Source organism: Tamandua tetradactyla, chromosome 18 (genome assembly GCF_023851605.1).
Source record: "Tamandua tetradactyla isolate mTamTet1 chromosome 18, mTamTet1.pri, whole genome shotgun sequence".
NCBI lineage: Eukaryota > Metazoa > Chordata > Mammalia > Pilosa > Myrmecophagidae > Tamandua > Tamandua tetradactyla.
This window is the reverse complement of record NC_135344.1, coordinates 54,726,305-54,748,551: the sequence shown is the minus strand read 5'-3', so window position 1 is coordinate 54,748,551 and position 22,247 is coordinate 54,726,305.

The following is a 22,247-nucleotide window of genomic DNA, read 5'->3' as shown; positions in this document are numbered from 1 at the left end:
AAAAATACGTTAATTTTGAGGATGGTGCACATGAAATGAAGTACATATCTCCTAGTAAACAAACATAAATTGCCTATTTCATTTCTTATACAGTGCTGAGCGAGGATCTTAAACTGACTAAAATATGTCTGTCTGAGATAATATGATATGAAAGAGTTCAATAGAAAAGGCTTTTAAAGAATAGCATGCAGTTTGGTGTTAAAGAATTGGCAATAGCAACTATTTCCTGCTGATGGGTCCTATTTATCTTTCCTGAAATGACAACTAGATCCTATCGCATGACATAGAGACTTCAGCAAATCTTCTTTGAAATTTGTTATCGGCAACAGTGTAGTTTCTCAACGCAGAAAACAAAGAATATTGCTCAGGTAGAATTAATGTGTGTGTGATACACATATTAATTGGGGTTGGAATTGGAGTGCAGTCATATTGGAGTGTGGATCGATTTGGATTAGTTGCTTTAATTTGATAAGTAAATATTTGGGTGTGAATGGCAACAAGTACGTATTTGAGCCTGAATTGAGCTTTGATGGTTAAAAATTTGAAAAAAAAAAAAGAGGAAGGCATAAAGAAGGGGATACAGAGGAAGAGTCAGATGAAGAAATGGAGAGTGATTAAGAGGAGAGAGCCCACAGATTAGATTTGTGGCCAAGAAGAAAAAAAAGATAGGGTCTATATTTTCCCTCCGCTTGGTCTCCCTTTCTTCTTTCTATTTTGCGATTTCTTGAATTTGTTAATATTCTTTTCACTAACTCTGTTGTGTTGGCCTGAGAGGCTGGTAGGATTTGCTTGCCTGAAACCATTAATGCATAATACATTACATGGAATAATATTCTTACTGTCCTTTGAGCCTGGAGTACTTTGATAGCATTAAGCTTCTTGATAGACATTCAGGAACTCTTGTTTATTCTGCACATGGTTGTATACATCTCTTTGTAGATTTACAAAGGGAACCAAGCCCCTAACTCAACAACAAAGGCATCGTCCTATACAATCAAATGATATTTCTGTCTGTTTAATTTCTATATTGAAAGGTTTAGGAGGCGAAAGGGTGAGAAAGAAGAAAGGTAGACCAGGAAATTTCAAGTGTGTGTGGGGGCGTGATTTCTGCACTCCCGGGCAGAACTCACCAAATCCAAGATGGAGGGAGGTGAGTGTGCACGTGGGCTTTGGCACAGGCAGCTTTTAAAGATGGAGGTCAGGTGACGTCTGGAAGGGGCAGTTCATTAGTTCCTGAAGTCAGGTTGGGAGGGGTGACACAGCCTCCGCAGCTCCAGTTGCAGTGCCCTTCCCCGTTCCCCCGACCTAACATATATCTATACATAATTACTCCCATCCATTAGCCAAACTGAATATATGTGATTATGTGGTACAAGTGGAAATCATTGAAAATATATATATATAAACTATTTCACATTTATCAGTCTCCCTTCATTCTGTACATGTAAATGAGAATACATAGTCTTCAAAGAACCATGCAAGTAGTGAACTTAATCTACTGAAAGTATGGCATTTCTATACTAATGGTAGGGTCAAGTCCTGCCCATGAGAAGCCTATTATCTAAAATAATGTAGTTGATTAGGAAAATTGAAACGTTAAAAAAAGAAACTGCTAGAATGGATGATATTGTGTAAAACTGATAGAAGAAATCAAAGGTTGCTGTAAACTAATATAAATGCAAAGTTAGCAGTAAAAAGTCAGTAAATTAAAATAAAGATAAAATAGCTTAAATGAACAGAAATCAGGTCATCAAAGCCGTATGCTGTTTTATTTCAGTGAATAAAAATAAGCTTTTTCGTCACATACATCATGAACTCATCAAAGAAACATGTTTTAAATGGTTTGATTATGATGATGGCTTTATGTTTATTGACCTACTCTTTTGCACGTTGATTTTAAAAAATCCTGCATATATTTTCGGGCTGATTGGCTTGGGTACAGGCTGTGATTAGAAGTAAGGAATAACAGGAAGAAAATATTCCCCAAAGGGCAGGAACTCTGTCCTTGACTCATGACTCATAACTAGTTACTTGTGCTTATCTCAACTAGAATAGGATCAAGGTACCAGAAATCAAACAAACCCCAGCTCGCAAGCTCTTGAGTCTACCGTCCAGAAAGCTAACTGTCAAGCAAAATAGATGATCTAAACTAAAAAGAGAATGAAAAAAAATAACCATTATGAATGAGCCCTCTATCCATTCTTATACTTGTCATTTCATTGTGCATATTTTCACAATTTTGCTGATGTTTTATGTGAAAGGTGTCTGGGATATTTGAAGGTGGAGATTCAAGAGGTAAGGAATTAAAATTTGCCTCTGGATTTCACAACAAATGAAGTTTAAAGGGCTTTGCTGACAATTTAGAAGTCATCTCTTTCCCAGCTATGCTGAAAATGGTCGACCATTAGATAATGTAATTAGGGCTATTAACTGTGGATGCGGTGGTAAAATTCTTTATTTTAGTGTTAACTGTCTTTGAACATTTGTTTTAAAAGTTCCACCTAGTGTGATTCTTGGTCCTACTCCCTATTGAAAAAGGGCTGCTATGATCTACACAAAGGTCAACCAATGATTTGAAGAATTTAGCTTTGCTTTAGAGAATTCTTGATTGGAATTAAAATGTGGTAATGTAATATTTTGTTTAAATCAGCATTCATAAAAATTAGACTGTTTCTGAAAATCAGTGCTAAAGTCAAAATCTCCATGTACATTTTCAGATCCCAAACCAAGTATTTAATTTCACAACATTTTTGGAGAGTTTCCATAGCATTAAGATTCTTGAGTTCCCTCAGAGGTCAAATATAAAGGTAAAGGGTATTCCTTTCTCAAATGTTAGTAGGTATACAGGTCACTGGAAAGTGTGTTGAAATGCGGATCTGGATTCAGTCCATTTGGGGTGGGGTCTGTAATTTTACATTTTTAACGAGCTCCCAGGGGCAGCATAGGCTGCAGGTCTGAGGTCCGCACTTTAAATGGAATAAAGACATAACAGTTTAACCTCATGGAAAGAATCAGGTGGATAATTCAAATTCACTCATAACTGGTTTTACAATCTTCTTTAACACTTATTTAATCATGAGTTTATATTATATCTTGAGACTTTATGACACTTTAATTAAAACATTCAAAGAAACAACATAAAAATTTGGAAACTCTAGAATGTGGCATTAATTCCCCAATGTTATTCCCTGATTGTTACTTCCTCCTCCTCCTCTTCTTTCTCTTGAAGGACAATTTAATCAATTTAAATGTTAGTTCTTGAAAATATTGATAGAGATGCTTTATTTTTCTCTTAAATCTTGTCTGTCTGTTCTCCTTCTCAGTATAATTTTCTTAAGTACTATTTTTTATTAAATTGTGGAAATATATATAATATAAAATTTGCCATTTTAATAATTTCATTGTGTGTGTGTGTGTGTGTATGTGTGTGTACTGTATGGTGTGATCACATTTCATTCTTTTTCCATGTGAGTACCCCGTTATTGCAGCACTATTTGTTGAATTTTGTTTGTTTCTTTTTCGGTTTCTTTGAGCAGTGTTTCGGCTGGGAATTGAACCCGAGTCTCCCGCATGGTAGGTGAGAATTCTGTTACTGAACAAGCCTCGCACCCCCCATTGTAACCATTTTAAATTCACAATTCAGTGCATTAATTACATTCATAATATTACCCAACTACCGCCACTATCTGTTTCTAATATTTTTCATCATCTGTGCTGGTCTGAATCTGTGGCGGACCCCAGAAAAGCCATGCCCTTTGATCCTCATTCAATATGGCTGGGTGGGAACATTTTGATTGTTTCCATGAAAATGTGATCCACCCAGTTGTGGGTGGTAACTTTTGATTAAATGATTTCCATGGAGGTGTGTCTCCCCCCACTGAAGGTGGAGTTGCTTGCAGGAATCCTTTAAAAGAGGAAACATTTTGGAGAGAGTCCCTTTTTGGTAGAGCCACGAGAAAGCCAGTAGATGCTGCCATGTTCGCCATGTGCCCTTCCAGCTGAGAGAGAAACGCTGAATGTCGTCGGCCTTCTTGATCCAAGGTATCTCTCCCCGGATGCCTTAAATTGGACATTTCTATAGACTTGTTTTAATTGGGACATTTTCTTGGCCTTAGAACTGTAAACTAGCAACTTATTAATGTTCCCTTTTGAAAAGCGATTCTGTTTCTGGTATATTGCATTCCGGCAGCTAGCAAACTAGAACATCATCTAAAACAGAAGCTCCGTATTCCTTAAGCAATAATTTGTTATTCCCCCTTCCCCCAACCCCCTGGTAAACTTAAATCTACTTTCTGTCTCTATGAATTTGTATATTATAGATATTAATCTATGTGGAATCATATAATGCTTGTCCTTTTGTGCCTGGCTTACTTTCACTTAGCATAATGTTTGTTTTTGTGTTTTTTTTTTAAAATTTTAAGCAGCTGAAGGGTTACCAAAAATCTTGCAGAAAGCGTACAGTCCCCATATACTTCCCTTTCACACTGAGTTTTCCTTATAATTTTGCATTAGTGTGGTATCCTTTTTACAAATGACAATACTAATATAAATTATACTGCTAACTGCAGCCCGCTTCTTGTATTAGGTATACCTAATTGTACAATACCTACTATAATTGTATTATACAATTATACCTAATAATTGTCTTGTACAGTTATATGGGTATGTGTGTGTATGTGTGTGTGGTAACTTATATACAATCTAAAATTTCCTTTTTAATGTCTTTTCAAATATACAAGTCAGTGGTGTTGATTATATTCACAAAGTTGTGCCTCTGTCACCATCATCGTGTCAAAACTTTTCCATCATCCCCAAACAGAAGCTCTGCACCCATTAAATATTAATCCCCATTTCACTCTACCGCCTGACCCCTGGTAACCTGTATTCTAGTTTCTGACTTTAGGAATTTGCATATTCTGCTTATTTAATATAAGTAAGGTAATAGAGTATTTGTCTTTTTTGTACCTGGGTTAGTTCTCTAAACATGATGTCTTCAAGGTTTATCCATGTTAAGGCTTACTTTAGGGCTGAATCATATTCCAGTGTATGTCACATTTTTTAGCCATTCATCTGTGGATGGCCACTTGGGTTGTTTCTATCTCTTGGCTCTTGTCAAAGAATGCTGCTGCAAACACTGGCATACAAGTATCTGTTTGAGTCCCTGATTTGAATTCTTTTGTGTGTACATGCAGGGCAGGAATTGCCAGGTCATGTGGTTAATCTACCTTTAACTTTTTGAATAACCAACAACTGCTTTCCATAGCTGCTGCCCCATCTTTTATTCTTACCAACAAGGTACAAGGGTTTCATTTTCACCACATTCTCATCAACATTTGTTATTGTCTATCTTTCTTTTTTTTATTATAGGCATCCTAGTGAATGTGATCTCAGTATAAATTTAAGTTCCCATGTTAATGGAGGATGTTGTTTGTTTATACCCTGCATTTTTTTTAATTGAAGCATTATTAAAGATGATGACTGGATTTCTAAGCCAAAACACAGACATTACTTTATCTTATGAGGTTGGAATAAATATAATAAACTTCAGGCTGTGAGACTGGGGAGCTATGTGAAAGAAGAGGAAGAGAAGGAAGAAAATGAGGAAGACGGGAGAGTTCCAGTTGCCCTGGGTACAAAGCCAAACCTTGAAGAAAGTTTGAATGCAAAAAATGCTTTTGGCACCAAGTCGTTTTCCAATAGTCATGTGCTTTTCAATTTGAGCCTGTTTCCCCAAACCCCAGTGATCCAGGTACTCAAATTACCCTAAACCCTTTCAAAATGTGGTGATGCACAGGGTTACCAGGTGCGGATGCAGAGATTGTACAGTGCACACGTCCATGGGCTTCCATCTGACCGGCGTCCCCTAGCATTGAGCAATAGGCATCCAGTATTATCTAGAAATACTTGTTTGTCTGCAGATTATAGGGCCCACCCCAAACCAAATCTCTGGTGCATGGCCCCAACCTCTGCATTTCCAGCAAATTCTCAAAATGATGTTACATACACTATAGTCTGAGGACAACTAGCTTAAATTGGGCAAGTTCTATAGGCTGCCTCTGATCCACGTAAATTGCTATTCTGAACCTCCATCCCCCCAAATTAAAAATCGATTCTTTACATAGCTTGGTGAGATATTGAGAGAATAATGACAGGTCTGTTAATATAATGAAACATATTTGAATTTTAAAAGGGAATTGTTGTTAACTAAAAGGCAACTCTGTCTGGCAGAATTTTAAGCAGTGCTATAGAGGGATTTAGGAAGAAAAGGGATATTTTGGGGGCAGGTAGAAGCACATAGACAGGATATTTATAACTGAGGTTTTCCTCTATGCTTAAATCATCAAAGATGTTTTGTTATTTAACTTCCTCTCTCTTTTATGGACATAAAGTTTCCCTAAATACTTACAACTTCCCCTCCCCACTTCCACCCAAAAGTTATCTCGGTAGTGACAATGCAAGCTGCCTTGGGTGATAGAGATGGGGGGTAAGAATGGCCATTACTGTGGGTAGATGATTTGTAAATCGTACGTCAGTACATAAAGGGCTAAAGCAGGATTGGGCAAGGAAGTTACCACTCCCTTGTTCCACAAATACTTACTTCTGGGTTCTTTCCGTAGAGTAAATTGACAAAATATTTAATGAAATATTTAATAGCATGATGTGGCCAATAGCAGTCCTCTGTATTTTTTTAAAGAATCTATTTGCTGGTGAGAGTTTAGATTTACTATGTAAAATATTATCACAGTTAATTGAGAATGATTATGATTATAACCTCAAATAGGGAGAGGACAGGTCTGGGTTTGAGATGAAAAATCACAGACTCTTAACTCTCACTTTGAATCAGGGAAGGCTCCATGGAGATATTCTCCTTAGTCTTTATTAATTTCTTTCTCCCACACTTCATCTGTGAAAAATGGTGAAGGAATAGCTATTGGGCAGCAATGCTGTCTGGGAGTAATCAGTGTTTTTCCCAAGATGAAAAATAGTTTGAATGTGAAAGAACAGTCTTATTCTTTTAATTTTAACCACATGCTAGGCATAAAACAGGTCATAAGGCAATTTTTTTTTTTAACTCAGAAGTACAATATCAGACAAAGTTAAAATGCACTATTCAAAGTTGAATACCTGCTATAATAAGGTGTTACACAGATTTATAAAACCCAGCATGAAATTCAGACTTGTTTTTTTTTTAGATGAAAACACACCTTTCCAGTCTCTGATAAGGGGAGATCAAAACCACCAAGCTCGCTATTGGTAGGCTCTTTAGATCTCTCCCATGGATGGCAGAGATTCCAGAGCGAGAGGACAAGGCAAAGAGGAAATCAGAGAGCCCAGTTCCTTCCAGAGGGCCTTGCCAGGCTCACAGTGTTTTTGACTCTTCCGGGTGAAGCACGTTTGACTCTTCTGGGTGAAGCCTGTCTGTGAGACTAGGTACAGAGCTCTTGGAGCAGAGAGGCCTTCCTGTCCTTCCTTAACATACAATGTCTTTAAGATCTAGAGTGATTTATATTAGGAAAAATCTGTTAAAATGGTGGTATTATGTTCAAACCCTCTTGAAATGAGTTCCCCATAGCTTAGGTGATAGCTGTGGGATTTGATTTAGGGGAGGAAAGTGGATTAAAGATAATTCTGTGTTGACATGACTAGGCCAGTGCTGTCCAGTTCCTGTGACTATTTAAATTAAAATTAATTCAAATGAAATACAGTTAAAAATGCAGTCTCCCAGTTGTTCGGACCATATTTCAAGTGCTCAAATAGCCACATGTGGCTAATGGTTACTGTATTGGGTGTGCAGATTTAGAACATTTCCATCATTACAGAAAATTCTATTGGTCAAAACTGGACTAGACATTTATGGGCCCAGACACCCATAACGAAAGGTCAGTTTGCACCCAGGACCAGCCTCAAGTGTGACCCGGCATCCACACTTCTCTTTTCAACTTCATGGTACAACTCTACCAGACTTTTCATCTGTCAGTTATCTTCCCATCACCTCAAATGAGACTGAATAAAATATAGCAGATCCTTCCTGGTGCTGACAGACTAAAGGGTGAGAATTTGTACTGGAATAAGGATGTCATGCTCTTTCTTTGACTGGTATATGAACAATAATCACCTATGCTTTAAATTGCAAAGTTTCCCATGGTCAGTGATAAGGATCTTCATTTGAAACAGGGGTCCCAAACACCAGATTGCTTGCAGTTCTAGAGCTCCTCAGATCAGTTGATTAATCATGTAGGCAAGTAAGCAAGCAAATATTGAACAGTAGCTATTTGTTCAATAATGTTTTGACACAATGGAGATAGAATAAAAGATGTGGTCTTTATTCTAAAAGTGTTGATAGGAGTCTGTAATTGAAAAAAATAAACATATGGGCTTGGATTCCAGGTAAACCCAGGTGTATATTCTAGCTTTCTCATTTTGGAAAGGAAAACAGCATCTGCCCAAAGCATCAGGGCTCTTCTTCGGAGTGGTAGATGCCAATGCCTTCAAGGAGACTAGGTGGATTTGAGGGTATGTTAAAAATAAAAAGGCCTGGGCTGAGGTAGTTGAGGTGTATGTGAATGCCTCAAGATTTGACAGATTTTTTTTTTTCCTTCAAAGAACAAAGAGGTTTTATCTTGAGGTAGTTGCGGTGACAATTCTAGGAAGATGGACTGGCATATAACATAAGAACTATACTATTATAAGAATACTGAAAGAAAACACAGGTGGTTTTACCACTGGCCTCAATTCTTTCTCTTTCCTCCTTGGGTTTCTAGATAACTGCGAAAACAACCACTAACTCTTCAACGTTAGACCAAAAGGGAGGAAACCAATGGCATCCAGTTGGAGAGTGAGAGATTCCAAGATTACTGTTTCCTATTTTGGGGGAAATAGAGGCCTGTATGGAATTCTCACCATTCCAAAAAATGTAAAAGGAAAAAAAACGAAACAATGAGGGGCCTTTAAAGAGTTTTGGTAACAAAAAGAGGACAAATAAGTGCTAAGAGTCCAAGGAAGTCCATACTTTCTTATAGCTGTAATTAGTATATGCTTTTGGACCCAGTACAATTTTATTAAATAAGATATACATGGCAATATAAAAAAAAAGTGACATAAGAGAGAGGTGAAAAAAAAAATGTGTGGGCCAAGAGATATAAAGTATTATAAGGGAGGTTAGGTACAAGAAATTTAAAATATTATAACATTTTTGAAAGAATGTAAACAAAATTTTGTATCTGTTTTGTAGGCAAAATAAAGACTAGGATTGAAACTGCAGAGGATTAAGAGTCACATTAAAGATAAACTTAAGAAGCTGCACAGAATGTAGAGGAAAGGAGAAAACGCATGAAAACAATCGCCCGAAAGATGATAATATGAAAGACAAACAACCAGAGATCCAAAATATGGAAGTTTTTGCTTTTTTTCTGAAGAATGATCAGAGGAAAAGACCTAGAAGAAACATGAAGAGTATTATGAGAGAAAACATTCCAAACTAAAGGATAAACTTACTCTGTAGACTCAAATGGATAGCATGTTGTCCAATTTAACTAAAAGGAACTGATTATATACATATTTTGATAAAAGTCTGGGAAATCAAAAAGTAAGAAGAAATCTACAAGCATGTAAGGGGAAACAAAGATGAAATATAATGAAAGAAAAATCATCTGGGTTTCAAACGTTTCCATAACTGTAAAGAACAGGAAACAATAGAGCAAGATCTAAGGCTCTTCTGAATGTTTTTACAACACGGCACATAGAGTCAACAGGCTGTACGGTAAATGTTCAGGGATGGGTGATTGGTGTCGTGTCCTGTGCTGAGGCCTGGCCGAGCCACTTTCAGGTCTCAGGTGATCCCCATCCTTTACCTCGTCCTTGACAACACCAAGTTGAAAGCTGGGATATGCTGGGTTTAAAAAAAAAGAGATTGTGACATAAGATTTCTGAAACCATTCAAGATACTATTCATGTGGGGAGAGGAAAAGGTTAAAGATCCAACATTTGCTCTATTCTGAAAACAAACCAATATCAAACACTTCAAGTTAACTGAGGCACGAGAAACATTTTAACAAAGGATTTGTTAATGATTCTAAGAAAAAAAAAATCCCGCATAAAAGGCAAAATTATTATAATGCAACTAAAATAATGCAATAGTTTAAAAACAATATAAGTCAGATGTAAAATACAGATTATAACAAAAATATGAGAAGTGGGAGTGTGGAGATGGAATGAAAAAGTGTGGTGAGTTTCTCTTTCTATGTGGAAAGTCAGGATATCCAGTTAACATATTGATATTCACAATTAGAGACACTAAGTTTCAGTATTTTTTAAAATGGAAAGTTAATGCCTTCAGAACTGAAAATCCGTACATTGTTTTTAAAATCATTAGGAAGAATGGTACATAAGGAAGTACAAGAAATAGGAAGCATGAAACTAGATTGGAGAATACCAGACATGTCTATCATGACAACAAATTTAAATGCTTTGAAGTTTTCCATTATAAGAAACTCTGAGACTGTGTACAGATATCAAAACAGATACAACTTTAAGGATGATTTTCCCACTAAAAGCACCAAATCTACTGAAAAATGGTAAAACTTTAAATATATTATACAAATTAAAAACATTTAAATGCATAAATTAGAAAATAAGAAAAATTGACAAAAAAAAAGGAATACACACATACATTAAAATGCTGGGAAAATAGTAAAATAAAGCCAAAATAAAACTAAAGGAATTAATAAAAACAAAGGCAAGAATTAATGAAGTAGATGTGTACCATAATCAATGAAAGCTGGTTCTCTGAAAAGACCAATAAAATTGATTCAACTTTGGCAAGTCTGCTCTGACTTATTATGAATACATTTATTGCAAATTAGAATTAGGAGAGGTTTTTATTCATCAGTATTAAAGAAATTAAAACATTATATACAGATAATGTATAAATTATTTGGCAACAAGTTTTTATACAAAATTTCTTCATGAAAAAAAGCAGAAATCCCAAAACTTTTAAAAAAGAACTGATAAAATTTACCTTATAAAAATTTAAAACTACTATGAAAAAATTAAAAAAGGAAAGATGTTACAGCTAAGGTAAACTTAAAAAAAGGCCAGGAGTAAACATTAGCAAAACATTAACAGATACAGGATAAATATGTATAAAATATAAAAAACTAAAACAAGAGCAAAAGAGAAAAGATAAACAACTAAATAGAAAAATGGTTAATGGATGCAAACAGGGCACTTACTGTCAAAGATCTACAAATGACTGAGAAACATGGAAATTATAACATTTCTAAATGCAAATTAAAATAACAATGGCATATTTCTTTCTACAGGTTGACAAATTTGAATAGATAAAAACTAATAGGAACTTTTGTTTGTTTGTTTGTTTTTGTGTGCAATACCTTTAACTCACCTAATAAAATGAACAATATTTCTTTGGGGTACTGGATAGTCTCCTTTACCCCTTCACATTTGAAACCAAGTTCTCTCCACCCTGCTCTGTGTGGTGGGAGGTACACGCTGCAAACTGTACCATTGTGCCTCCTTTCTCTCATAGGTGTTTCTCTAAATTAATATATTTCTTACATATCTAATCCTTTCTCGGCATCTGCTGCTAGTAACTGCTTCCTCTTTCCTTTCCCCACTCTTTCTCCTAATTCTACAACATTGGTCACTATTTTATCTTAATGTTAAGGCTCATGATCTAAAAGAATAGTCAGTAAACTCTTTTTTTTTTTTCCTGAAGAAAGCTAGATAGTAAATATTTTAGGCTTCATGGGCTATACAGTCTCTGTATTTTTTAAAATTTTTATCCACAAATCTTCACACAGATATATTCCATACATGGTGTACAATCAGTGGCTCACAATATCATCCCAGAGTTGTGAATTCATCACCCTGATCATTTTTTAAAGAACATTTGCATCACTCCAGAGAAAAAAATAAAAAAAAAAGAAAAATCTCATACATACCATACCCTTTATCCTTCCCTCTCATTGACCACTAGTATTTCATCTACCCAATTTATTTTATCCGTCGTCCCCTCTACTCTTTATTTATTTATTTTGCTTGGACAGGAACCGGGAATCGAACCTGGGTCTCCAGCATGGCAGGTGAGAACTCTGCCTGCTGAGCCATGGTGGCCTGCCTCTTAATTGGTTTTGGCATGCCACATACATCACCTGTGTGCTGTTTTTCCTCATGAAAATGTACTTAAAAGTTCCTTGCATTTAAAAGGGTAATAATTTCCATGTTTCTCAGTCACCTACAGACCTTTGACAGTAAGTATTATGTTTTAATCACTTATCCATCAGTGGCAGCTGACATGGTACCTGGAATATAGTATATGCTCAATAAAAATTTATGAAAGAAATTTATTTTCATTATATGTCTTTGATATCACTCAGGTTTTGAATGGATTGAAGTCAGGATTTGGTCAATCTCCTTATTTGGGGTAGAATGAAACCTTGTGGAAGATATGTTAATTGTAGCAGCTATGAAAATACATCTCTGGATCTCCTGCTGGGGGAGAATAATTGCCTGCATCTGGCTCTCTGGAACTGCCACTATGTTTGCATCCAGACCATGCAGGAAGGGGGTGGGATATTGCTCCCAGTCAATGGGCTGAGAACAGTGTGGGGTATTAGGTTAGATCCCAGACTCCTCCCATGGTTGACTTTGACTTAAGAACTCCTCATCCGACTCACTGAAGCATTTTGAAACTCTACTGCAGTTGGAAGTTACTCCTACCCAAACAGCCTTCCTTCCCTCTCTCCTTCTACAGATGTGAGACCTACATCACACTCCCACTTCCAATAGCTCTCTTGCACATCTAATCCCATCTTGGTGTCCCTTTCTCTGAAGATCTGAAATAACACAGCAAATGTCGCTGGTAACTTCTTCTCCCTCCAAGTACCTGGAGAGAGCAACACAAGACTGGCTTCGTTTAACAGATAAACTATTTCCCTGAGACCCATTGTTATCTGGTTTACAGCTCACATCAAGTAGTCACAGATGTAAAAATGGTGTAGAAAGATAACATCTGTGTCTAAATCATCCCTAAGGCCAGTATGCTAACTTTCATGAAAATATTGGTACAAAAACAGGAATTGTCAACCCACCTGTCTCATATAAGACAACTGCTGTGAGTCAGTTTTAGGAGATTTATTAGGCTATTTGAAAGTGGAATTAAAGGAGCATATGCTTTAAAATAGGAAAGATCCAAGTTCACATCCTGAGTTAAGAGATCTGAGTTCAAATTTGAGTTTGAAAGGGTTGGGTTGGGCCCATGGCAGAAATCTTGGGGCTTCGTCAAGTGAGCAGTAAGCATCATTGATTTGTACATTCAAATATGCTTTTCTAGGTCTTACCACGTGAAACTATCTGATCTGAGATATAATGCCCCCATTTGATAGATCTTTTTATGAATTCTTTATAAAATTACTTGGTTCTAAAGAGTGTAATGATATTGACAAAAACCAAGGCCAATACTAAACTTTCCTTTATATAGATTGTATGACTATTCTGATATGTCAAATAAGAAACAAATCTTTAAGATCAATAGTACATGTTTTTCTTTCATACTTGTTCTACTTGGAATTGCTTACACAAAAAGAAAACAAATTCCTATTTTTTTTTTTAAACTCTACAAGACAAAAAGCAAAATAACCCTAAAGAGTACCTTAATTTTAAACATTCAAACCTCTGAAAATATAAAAATAAGCCCCAGTGAACAGGAACTGAAGGAGAGAGGGAGGAAAGGATGGAGCGAGGGTGAGGAAGAAGGGAGGAGGGAAGGAGCTAGCTATTATAAGCCCCATTTCATAAAGGAAGAAACAGAAGTTCAGAAAGTTACCTTGCCCAAGGTCACAAGTTGATAAATGACCAAATGAAAGCTGAATCCAGATTTGTCTCATTTAAAATCCACATTCTTTCTTCAAACTTGGCTCTGACCTTAGTCTTTCTCTTTTTTTGCCTCTGTCTTAGATGCTCACAGTTGGTACTGCTTGCTTCAGAGTGAGAATGAGCGTTGGAGGTTATAGAACTTACTGCTGGTACCAGGGAAGACTTGACCTACGGAGCAACAGTATTCTTAGGGTGGAGTTGGATGATGGGCCAGAGGAGTTTGAAAAATCTCATCAGTGATTTGGATGTGGCCTCACCTCTACTCTGGAAAATGTTTGCTTAAGCACTATAGAGAGTGATCAGAGCTGCATTGTCATACAACGGCAGGCCTAGGCAGGTGGGCAGGCCTCTTCTCTAGTGGCAGTGTTGTTCAGGTGATTTTATTCCAGGAATTTTATTGAGTCAAGTATTCAATAAAAAGAGAAAAAAATGTTTCTTCGACCACACAAAATGAATTCTGCATCCAGGTTTCATCTGCTTAGCTTGCAGAAATGAGGCCTTTTACTCTTTATATAGGAAGCAACTATAAAAAGTGGTAGTCTGGTGGGCTATTGATGTTTAAGAATAAGAAAAGAGCAGTGACAAAATGTTTCCATAAGTCTAGAGCATTTAACAGGCTCAAAAGCAAGGACAATCTCTTCTTCTGCAATCAGTAGGTATTTGTCTTCTTTCTCTCCCCCTAGTTACATCTCACCCTCTTAATCAAATTGGAATTTGTCATTTATGCTCTTCACTGGCCTCATTCAATAGCATGCCTTTATCTGTTAATTGTTTCAACTTCTATCCAATTTCCCACTGCTTTTCAATGTAGTTTGTTCCCATTTCCTAGCTCTGTTTGATTACCACCTTTCCTATTCTGATCGTGATTTTTCTGCTGATGAAATTAACTTTTAACTCCAAAAAGTGAGTGCCCATTGACAACCTATTAGCTCTTTTTATTTCTTCAACAGCTTAAAAATTTTTTTCCTCCTACCTTGTGAAGCTGACAGTAGGAATATCTGTTTATGAGTGAAATGCCACTTGGTTGTATAAGTTAAACTACTGTAAAACGTCACTATTGCTTGGACATCACACATGGCAGGAATCTCTGTATGCTATATTTTGCATGAACTCTAGATTATGCTATAGTTAATGCTAGGGGCTAAGAACTGATCTGGGAGAGGTTGGAATATTGAAGAAAAGCCATGAAATTTTAAGGTTACTGGTGAAAATAAGTGTTTTCTTCCCTTGATAATATGATGTTCTTTTTTAAAATAAAGGTAATACAAATGGAATTGCCTATAACAAACTGATTTCCTCCCATTCCTTCAAAATGTAAGCATCCTGTAATGGATGACAAAGCCAATTCAATTGCTTAGCACAAACAGTAGCCAGAATTTCAAAACATGAATAGGATTATTTTTTCCTACATAGGTGCCTCTCCAACATTTATAAGATGTGCCTACTCGTTCTTCCTGGTTATCATATCTGATATTTATTCTTATAATACAAATCATCTCTTGCTGTAGTTTTCTTAAAGAAAAGTAGAAAGAACGACACATGAGCCAATGTCCTAGGTTGCTTTCCTATGGAGCAGGAGTCAGGATGTTCCTTGAGTTTGGGCTGCGATATGGTAAAGTCTGCTCGTTTTCAATTATTCAAGCCCATTTGTGTTTTTCATGCCAAATTGGATGGGTTTTTATTTCTATTTCTCCCATTCTGAAGACAGGGTCTTTGGATAAATGATGACATCCTTATACTTCTGCATGGAAACATAGCCTCCAGAGCTTTCTGAGAGGTTTGTATACTTCAAAGCAAGAGTACCCTACTTGTTACTTAGCTGGTGACCCTTCTCTTTGCCATTTGATTTACAGTAGCCTATGCTAGCACACTTACCAAATGATGCCATATTCAGTAGATTTTCTTTTCAAGAGAAGAATATGACTTAAAGCAAACTCCTTTAGAAAGAAGTAATTTCATGGGTCACAATCTATTAACTGACAAAACATTAAAAAAAAAAAGAAAGAAATGAATCGATTATCTGATTTAGATCCCGGCAGGCTGAATCTACCTATATTGCTTTGTGTGCATTCACAGCACCTGCCAGTACGAATGCGAGTTCACATTTGTTATTTATTTATTTTTACCCTGAAGCACTAGCACTGATTGCAACAATGGAATGACTTGGTTGGCAGGGTGAAATAACAAAACCCGGGTCTGGCAGGTCGTGTGGCTAACACGGAACAGCACCAGCCAGCTCCTGCCTGTGGCTATGTCAGCGGAGCTACACATAGGCATTTTTTCTCTCATTGATGGAAAAAAAAATTCTATGAAACCAGGATTGGGACCCAGCAGGTTTGGAATGGTGCCAGGATCCTGTTGAGCCAGAAGAAAAGGCTCTGAATAGGAAGTACATTGACCCAATTTATTGGACAAAGTGCAATAGAGGTGGCAGAATAAGCCACCAAGGTGCTTGCTCTGTAACAGCTTTTTAGTACAAGTGGTTTTGGACAATGAACTACAAATGGGATGGATGGCCAATGTCTAAGGAAGTCTTTCAGACTCCTTTTGGTAGGACATCCTCTATAGTAGGAATAGTCTGATATCTGGACAGAATACAATCTTAACATTTTATGTTTTTTTAATGTTTTTTTTTAATGTTAGTTGTGATTGCCTGTTTGGAATGATGGAATTTCTAGGGGTTGCCTTTAAAATGACTTCAGGAAACAAAATTAACTGGTGCCTTCTTCCTTTGCATACATGATGGTTTCACATAAAATTAAGTGTAAGGCCTTGGAATATGTTTTCTCTCTTGCAAATGTACCTAAATGTGACTTTAAATATAGCATAACATATAAGACTTAAGAAGCATCTCAATCTGCCTTGCAGAAACAAAGAGCTTTGGAAATAAATACATTTCATAACATATTAGGTAGATGTGGCTAAAAGCCTTGCCCTTTCTTCTCATCTGGCACCATGATGTCTACCTACACAACTAATTTGCCAATTCAAGAATCCATACCAACTTTCCCAGGAAAAGTCCCTATGAAGCCATTTGACCGGATCTTTCCTGGTGACTAAAACTCCTCCTCTGTGCACATTGAGAACCTTGAAAAAAGCATAGCATATTAAACAAGTATTTGAAGATTGCGTAGAAAAGAGAACCGGTATAAGTTTACAAAGAAAGCATTGGGAGTACCATCAAGTTTACCTTTTTATTATGGATAGCAGGACAGATAAATTATATGCTAGCTGCTCAGAGTCTTTGATCTCACATTTCAAGATAGCCTCTTGAGCAAGAAGTATGTGGGGATATTAAGAAGGATTTAGCTAGTTAAATTTCATGGCCCAACAGTGCTGCTTATCGGATTAATAAGTTGGAGGGGGATATAGAAGTATATAGGTCAGGACTCTTTCCTTGTTCTAGTTAAATATTTTTCGTGATCAGTTCAGTGCTTATCAAGTTTCCAGGTGATTCAAAACTAATATGTTAGGTAAAATTTGTATTTTTAGAAAGATCTCCTTAAGAAAGCAATTGCTTGAAATTAATAAGATTAAATTAACAGAGATGTTGTAAAGTTCTACATAGACATTCCTATTTCAAAGTTGGGTAGGAAGAGGGAGATGGCATATTAGTGAAGTTTTCTTAGAGGATGGGACGCCCTAATTCCTCCTGAAGGTAAGGAGCAGAACATGAATGTTTTTCTGAAGGAGGGTAAATTTGAATTTTCTAGAAGAAATCAAATGAGCTAATGTTGCTGTTCTAGTTTGCAAGTTGTTGGAATGTGATATACCAGAAATGGAATGGCTTTTAAAAGGGGGAATTTATTAAGTTGCTAGTTTACAATTCTAAGGCCATGAAAATGTCCCAATTAAAGCATGTCTATAAAAATGTCCAAATTAAGGCACCAACTAAAGGTTACCTTCACTCAAGAAAGGCCGATGAAATTCAGGGTTTCTCTTTCAGCTGGAAAGGCACACGGTGAACATGGTGACGTCTGCTAGCTTTCTCTCCAGGTGAACATGGTGACGTCTGCTAGCTTTCTCTCCAGGTTTCATGTTTCATGAAGCTCCCCCAGGGTCATTTTCTTTCTTCATCTCCAAAGGTCTCTGGCTACATGGGCTCTTGTGGTTCTCATGGCTATGGCTATCATGGCTCCCAAACTTTCTCCAGAATGTTTTCTCTTTTAAAGGATTCCAGTAAACTAATCAAGAATAGGCAGAGTCCCATCTCTTTCTAACCAAAGGTCAATACCCACAATTGGGTGTGCCACATCTCTGTGAAGATAATCTGACCACGTTTCCAACCAACAGTTCTGAATAGGGAGTCTGTATTGTCACTCCTGACAAGATGGATCAGGACTAAAACATGGCTTTTCTAGGGAATATAATCCTTTCAAATGTACATCTGCAAAGAAGGTACAGTGAATTACCAGGACAAATAATTTTTTAAAAGTTTTTTTTTTTTATTGTATAGTATAACATATATACAAAGCAAAGAAATAAAAAAGCAATAGTTTTCAAAGCACTCTTCAACAAATAGTTACAGGACAGATCCCAGAGTTTGTCATGGGCTACCATATGATCCTCTCCCATTTTTCCTTCTAGCTGCTCCAGAATATAGGAGGCTAGGGGGCTTAAATATTTTTTATCATTACACAATCAACATTTCTTTCCTTCTTGTTTTTGTGAACAATGACATATATACAAAAAAGCTATAAATTTCCAAGCACAGCACCACTATTAGTTGTAGACATATTTCAGACTTTGACATGGGTTACAATTTCACAATTTCAGGTTTTTACTTCTAGCTGATCTAAAATACTGGGGACTAAAAGAGATATCAATTTAATGATTCAGCATTCATATTCATTGGTTAAGTCCTATCTTCTATGTATAACTCCACCATCACTTTTGATTTTTCCAAACCTCTCTTTGGGGTTGTTTGGGTTATGGCAATTCTAAATTTTTGGTATTGGAAGGGTCTGTTACTGATATGGGGTAGGGGGATGGAACTATCTGATGTTCTGGAGAGGCTGGGCTAGGTTTCAGGACTTATTTGGACCAGGGACCCATCTGGCGGTTGTAGGTTTCTGGCAAGTTACTCTAGTGAATGGAACCCTTGTGGAATCTTACATATTGCTCTAGGTGTTCTTTAGGATTGGCAGAATGGTCCTGATTGGGGCTGGCAGGTTATGAAAGGTAGCAAGGTCTGCCTGAAGCTTGTGTTTAAGAGAAACCTCCAGAGTAGCCTCTTGATTCTATTTGAACTCTCTCTGCCACCGAAACCTTACTAATTATGCTTCTTTTCTGACCTTAGTCAGGGTGTAATTCTTGATCCCATAGTGCCAGGTCTGGATTCACCCCTGGGAGTCATCTCCCACATTGCTAGGGAGACTTTTACCCCTGGATGTCATGTCCCACGTGTGGGGAAAGGTAATGATTTCACTTGCAGAGTTGGGCTTAGAGAGTGTGAGGCCAGATCTGAGCAACAAAAGAGGATCTCCAGAAGTAACTCTTAGGCATGCCTATAGGTAGTGTAAGCTTCTCTGTTACCAACATAAGCTCCACAAGAATAGGCCTCACGATTGAGGGCATGGCCTTTTGATTTGGGTGTCCCTAAAGTTTGACACAGTATCAGGAGATTCTCTGATGGTAAGGTTTAATAGTTTCATATTCTTTCTCCCCTCCCTCAGGGGACTTTGCCAATACTTTTTGATTATTTGCTTAATATACTCTAGGATGTTTCCAGGCATTACAATAATCTATACAGGATTAAAGGACCTCTTTCTTATTCTGTGCTTCCTGTGTTTCAGTTGTTCAAATGAGCTATACATATAGGTTGAATTAGATTATGCCCTACAGAAAATTTCAATTCCAGATCAAAGAAATCTTTCTTCCATTGGTCTCAAAGTGTGTGTGTGGTTCTAAAATATAGGCAGTGTCTTCCTTACCCCTATGTTCTGAATTACTTTAACCCCAACCTGTTCAGCTTTGTTCTTATCTCTAAATATCAGGTCATATACATAAAATAGCCTCTCAAAATCCAGAAATAATAATCGCAACTCTGGACTTTTGGTGTCTGCTCTAAAAGCTTACAATCTAGACCCCTGTTTTCTTATAAGCATTTTCTAAAGGTGACCATACCGTGCTGTTTTGTTGTTTCTGTCTTATTTTTTCTCACCAAATGTCCCAAATATTCATTCACATCATTGCATGCCTCACGACATTGTTCCTTTTTTGTAGTAGCACAGTCTTAGTTCATAAGTATACCCCATTGTTCGCTGTTCTACTTCTCCATCAGTGCCTCCTTCAGCCACCTGCATTGGTCGGGCATCATGCAGAAGGCCCACAGTCCATCAGCATTCTCAATTTTAGATAATTTCATTGTTCCCAAGAGACAGAAAACCAATAAACACATCCTCACCAAATTGGAAATCTAAACCTCCTCTAAACTCTTGTCCCTCACCCCATTATTTACCTCTGCTGTTGCTGTGATAGTGCTGATAGTTTCCTTTTGAACATAGCTCATAGCGTGCACTAGCAGTTTCCCCCTTGTACCCTGGACTTACACACTATACAAGAATCATATCTTTGAAGTAATTCTTATGAGAACTCATTCATATTTCAAGTGTGAGTCAGTGGGACACAGGTCTATACAATCCCTTTCAATCTTGTTTGTCTTCAATATGGTAATATTAATTATAGACCCACTAGAGAATGACCTTCACTTCTATCTATTCCTTTACATTGGAGTTCAACCTCATTAGCTAACAGTTCACCCATCTCTGGCTCCTGTGTATCTCTAAGTCCCCTATCTTCTGCATTATAAGTCTCTGATTATACCTTTATGCTGGTCATAAAAGTGGACTCATACAGTATCTATGATATACAGTATCTTAAGGCTCTTCCATCTTGTCAAGTGCTTCAGGATATCATTTTGCCTCACTGCTGCATAATATTCCATTGTATGTATATCCATGAGCACTAGAGAAGAATATATAACCTTCTGCTTTGGCATGCAATGACCTATAGATGTCTGTTAGGTCTAATTCATTTATGAAGTTATTTAACTTCTCTATTTCCATGTTGATCTTCTGTTTGGTTTTTCTGTCTATTGAAGTCTCCTACTATTACTGTTGAAACATCTGTTGCTCCCTTCTGCTTTGCCAATGTCTGTCTCATGTACTTTGGAGCTCCTTGATTGATTGCATAAACATTTATGATTGTTATATCTTCTTGGTGAATTGACCCCTTAGTTAGTATATAGTGTCCCTCTTTGTCTCTTAGGATGCCTTTACATTTAAAATTTACTTTGTCCGATATTAGTATAGCTAGTCCTGCTTTCTTTTGGTTACAACTTGTGTGGAAAATCTTTTTCCATCCTTTTACTTTCAATCTATTTGTATCCTTGTGTCTAAAGGTGAGCCTCTTGTAAGCAGCATATAGCTGGATTATGTTTATTAATCCATTCTGCCAATCTGTATCTTTTAATTGGTAAATTTAGTCTGTTAACACTCAAAGTTATTACTTGAAAGGGGTTTCTGGATTCTACCATCTTATCTTTTTTATTTTATTTGTGAGATCTGTATATTCTTTTTCTTCTTTCTTTTTGTATTATTAAATTACCCTTAGTGGTACTCTTCAATTCCGTGCCCTCTTCCAGACCTCCCTCCTCCCTCTCCTGTCTTTTTTTTTTTTCAGCTGGCAGAACTTTTTTTTAGTATTTCTTGTAGGGCCAGTCTCTTGTTGACAAATTCTTTCAGGACTACTTTGTCTGTGAAAACTTTAATCTCTCCCTCAATTTTGAAGGACAATTTGGCTGGGTACAGAATTTTTGGCTTGAAGTCTTTTTCTTTTAGGATCTTGAATATATCATAACAATGCCTTCTCATCTCTAGAATACTAGTTGAGTGATCTGAACTCAGTCTTATTTGATTTCCCTTGTATGTAGTACATTGTTTTCTCTTGCTGCTTTCAGGATTTTCTGCTTCTCTTCAACATTTGACGGACTGATTAGTATGTGCCTTGGGGAAGATGTATTTGGATTTATTCTGTTTGGAGTTCTTTGGACTTCTTTGACTCGTATATTTATATCCTTTATGAGGGTTGGGAAGTTTTCCCCCATTACATTCTCAGCTGCTGTTCTAGTGCTTTACTCCTCTCTTCTCATCCTAGGACACCAGTGATTCTTATATTTGTACGCTTTGTTTTGCGTATCATTTTCCTGAGTTCCCATTCAATTTTTTTCCATCTTTTTGCCAATTGCTGTTTTGAGTCTTTGAAGTCAATTATCTGTCCTCCATATCATTTATTCTTTCTTCTATCTCTTCAAATCTGGTGTTTTATGCCTCTAGTATGTTTTTTATTTGGTC